This window comes from Hirsutella rhossiliensis, assembly GCF_020360975.1.
Source record: "Hirsutella rhossiliensis strain HR02 chromosome Unknown scaffold00010, whole genome shotgun sequence".
Taxonomy (NCBI): domain Eukaryota; kingdom Fungi; phylum Ascomycota; class Sordariomycetes; order Hypocreales; family Ophiocordycipitaceae; genus Hirsutella; species Hirsutella rhossiliensis.
Window position 1 is genome coordinate 1695602 of NW_025408676.1, and position 4664 is coordinate 1700265.

A 4664-nucleotide genomic window follows, 5' to 3' on the forward strand; every position below is an offset into this window, starting at 1 on the left:
TATTATTAAGGCTATTATTACTATTATAGCTATTACTATAAGTATATATTAATAGAGCGGCCTATATAGCTAGGAATAAACTAATACCTTAGGTAGAGTAAAACTTACTTATTATTACTATTATTATAGTTAAAGAAGGAAGAAAAGAAAAGGAAGAAGGAAGGGGGGATACTAGTTTATATACCCCTTAGTAAAGGAGGCTACTTAAGGCTAAGGGGATAGGTAACCTAAGGCTTATATAAGTCTAGGCCGGTCGCTAGCTACTTAAGGGCGTATATAATAAGTTATACCCTTATTTAAATAGCTAGCTAGCTAATAAGTATAAAGCTAGGTTATAGCTACTTAGGCTATAAGTATAAGGATAATAAAGCTAGTAGGGCTAGTATAATCTAAAGGTATATAAGTAAAAGCGGAATTTTAGGAAATTAAGGAATTATATAAGACTATATAATAAAGGGGAAGAAGGAGTATAAGGTAGGATTTTTAATAGAATTTATTAGTAATATATTAGTATATAAAAGAGGTGTTAAAGTTAATAATTCTCCCTTTATCTATTAGTAGACATACTATCTTATATAGATAATTATAGCTAAATAGAAGAACCTTTTAGGACTAGATTTAGGCTACTATATAGCCTTAAGACTAAGGAATTCCGTAATACCTTACGTAAATCTAGAAGTATCTTAGTTCTACTAATATTTATATTTAAAGGAGGTTAGTCGTACTAGTATTCTTAAGAGGTCTTAGCTAGTATTCTAAGCTAGCTCTATTCCTTCGATTCCTAATTATATAATAACCGGTAATCCGTTTAATATATAATAATATATAAAATAATAAGCGATTCTTACTTTATAAGATAGGATTTTATCTATAATTAATATACTACTTATTAGCTTATATAATCGGGAGAGTATATTATAGCTACTTTATTTATAGTAGGAATACTATTCCTTATAGTCTCCCTTAAAAAGTAGATTTATATACTCTTTACTAATTTATTTATAGTAGTATATATATAAGGTAAAAACCTAATTTAGGAAAACTATTCTTATACCTTAATAGGATATATAAAAACCTATTCTTTCTTAGGAAAAAAATCCTTAGGTATATACTAATAGAAAAACCTATAGTAGGAAAAATCTATAGTTATAATAATTATTTATAGGATAACCTTATATAAGGTAAAACCTATTATTACTAGGAAAATCTTAATAGATAAAAACCTAGTAAAAATTTCTCTAAGAAACCTAAAAAGGAAAAACCTAGTAAGGGAAAGATATAAAAAGTATAAGAAATATCTAAAAACCCCTTTTAATTGCTTAGGAACTTATACTAAGGATAGACTATCTTTAAATTTATAGAGTAATCTAGGTCTTAATTCTTTTATAAAAATATTAGCTATATTATCTTTTAATTTAATAAAAAAAACTTTAATTTCCCTTTCTCTTATATTAGTTTTAGTATAGTAATAAGCTAATCTTATATACTTAGACCTTTTATAAAATTCTAGATTTTCTACTAATTTAATAGTAATAGTATTATCTATTAAAATAAGAGGTATAGTATTAAAAATCTTAATAAATAGATCCTTAGTAATATTTTTAAAAAGTATATTTAAATAAATAGCTTCTTTATTTACCTCCTTAAGGCTAATATTATTACGAAAAAGATATAGCCGCCTATTAGATATAAGCGATAGCGTTAATTAATATATATAGTATACGCGATATACCCCCTTAGGGATATCGGGTTAATTCGTCCTAGGATACCTAGATATCCTAGACTATAGCGGGAATTTTTATATAGGCAGGCCCTATACTAAAACCGCGCTTAATTACGCTAGCGGGACTCGAACTACGGGCCTTTTAGGTAGTACGCGCTAGGCTAGCTAGAAGAAGTACGTGCGTAGTTACCGGGAAGTTCCTAGAGGGGTAACCCCTCTACCCGGGCTTATAACTATTACGAAAAAGATATAGCCGCTTATTAAATATAAGCGACAGCGTTAATTAACGTATATAGTATATACGATAAATATACTCTACTTTATAAGTAGAAAGGGTAATAGCTTTCTACTTAAAGTAAGCCTAGCTTATTATATTATTATATATATAAAAATAGTAACTAGAAAAGGATTTTCCGTCTATTAAATCCGACGCTTAGCTAGAGTCGGTAAAACCCTTTATATATAGATAGGTAAAAGGGATATTATAATTATATTTAATCTTTAGGCTAGGGAATTTATTTAAATATTTTTAAATTATATTTAAAGCCTTAAAATACGTTTAGTCGGGCTTAGCAGCGAATTTAATATAGGAAATTATAGAATATAAGATATCTAGCTTAGTAAGTAAGGCTAAGTATAATAAAGATCCTATTTCTTTCTAAAATTATAATATATCTTTCTTAAAAGGTAATTCCTTTACTTTTATAAGCTTAAAGCTTACTATAGCGGGTAAATTTAAAGTTCCTAAACCTTCTTTATTAAATTCCTTTAATTTATTTAAGGTATAAATTTCTTAGGATATATATAGCTCTTTATTTTCTCGGTTTATTTTAATATTTAAACCTAAGAAGTCTTTTATATTTCTTAAGATAGTAAAATCTAGGAATTTAGATAATTCTTTAAATAATCTTTCTTTTATTATAGATTTAAAGGGCCCTACTATAAGAAAGTCGTCGACGTAAATTACTAAGGCTATACTATAGTCCTTATTTATAAATACTCCTTTATCTATTAAAAGAAGAAGAAATCTAAGATTATTTAGTATAATTTTTAAGTAATTATACTAGAGCTTAGGACTTTATTTTAAGCTATATAATGCTTTCTTTAGCTTTGCTTTAATTTAACCGGTTTTATATAGGTCTAGGAATTTAGTTAATTTAATTCCTTTAGCTCTATAAGCTAATCTATATTTTAAATAATATTCTTTAAAAGCGTATTCTTCGTAGCCTATAAGAAGATTAATATATACTTCGCTATCTATATCGGTATATATAAAGGCATTTATTATATCTATCTATAAAGCTTCGAAATTATAGATAATAGCTAAAATAAGTAGAATTCTAATAGATTTAGGTCTAGCCGTAGTTAAGAAGGTATCTAGGAAATCTAAGCTATAGATTTACTTAAATCCCTATATTACGAAATAGGCTTTATATTTTATTATATTATTTTAACTATCTTTCTTAATAGTATAGACCTAGCGGCCTCTTATAGCCTCCTTATCCTTAAGGAGGTAGGAAAATTCCAAAGTTTTATATTTAATTAGCTAGATAATTTCCTTAATTATAGCTTCTTTCTAAAATACTACTTTAGGGCTATTTATTACCTATTTATAGGTCTTTAGAATTTTTAGATCCTAATTTTTTATACTAGCTAGAATTAACTCTATAAAATTATAGTTTAAAAATAAATTAACGTTAAGGTATTTAATATAGTTAGAATTAAACCCTTCTAGCTTCTTAGGTAATTCTACTACTATTTTACTAGTAGTAGGAATAAGATTATAATTTAAAGACTCTTTTTTTATAAAGGGTAAGGGACTTTTATTTTTAAGTTCTTTAGTAGCTTACTTTATAAGGATATAGCTTTCTAGCTTATCTTTATTTAAAATAAAATTAAAATTAAAGGTATTATTACTACTAGAAATTTCTAGATTTTTATAAATTTATTTTCTAGTATAGTAATATCTTTAAAGATAGTAATCTTTCTCTTAGTAAAATCCTAGATTTTATATATATTTTCGAAATAGCCTACTATTATTCCCTTAAAAGCTCTATTATCTAGCTTATCTTTAAGGTCTTTATTCTTATAATATATAAGGCTTCTAAAGGTCTTAATTTTATTTAAGGTCTTAAAGGGTAGTATTATATTATCCCTCTTTTTTATAAGACTTTTAAATCCTATCGCTAAATATAGTAATCTATTATATAAATAGGTAGCTATAAGAATACCTTATTAAATAAAGACTTTATACGAAATTAATATACGCCCGCGGTAAGTATATATTATAACTAAAATACTAACTAATACTAAGAATTAATTTAGCGGTATTAATTACCCTTAGTAATAATACTATACTAAGGCTAAAGGGTAGGTAGACGTAGTAGCGGCTATTAATATACTAGGCTTAATTAAAGTATATAGCGCGAAGAGATACTACTTAAATTTATATACCTTAATAAGGTAAGTTAATAAACTTAAAGCAGCGATATAATACTAGCTTAAGCGCTAAGCGACCTTATAGAAAAAGCGGTATATAATAAACCTATAGGCTTTATCTTAAGTATATAGTTTAATAGGGTATAGGTAGTAGTCGAACGGCTTTCTAAGGTAAAGAGCCGCGCTAGTAGCGCGTTATCGGCGGTACTTTATATAGATAAAAGCTTTAAGATAATAATCTAAAAAGTAATTAAAAAGGTAGTTAAGGAAGAACTTTACTTATATATCGCTTTAAGCTTAGGGGGCCTTAAGTAAACCTAGGCTATAGTTATAGCTAAGACTAAAGGACTAACTTAATATAAAGCTATAGTAAAATAGGTCCTACCGCGCTATAAATATAAGATTATTATAGTTATTACTAGGGCGCCGCTTAAAATCCTAAGCCGCGAACTAAAGGATATAGTAAAGGTAGTAAATATAGCCTTAAAAGCTATAAGCGCTA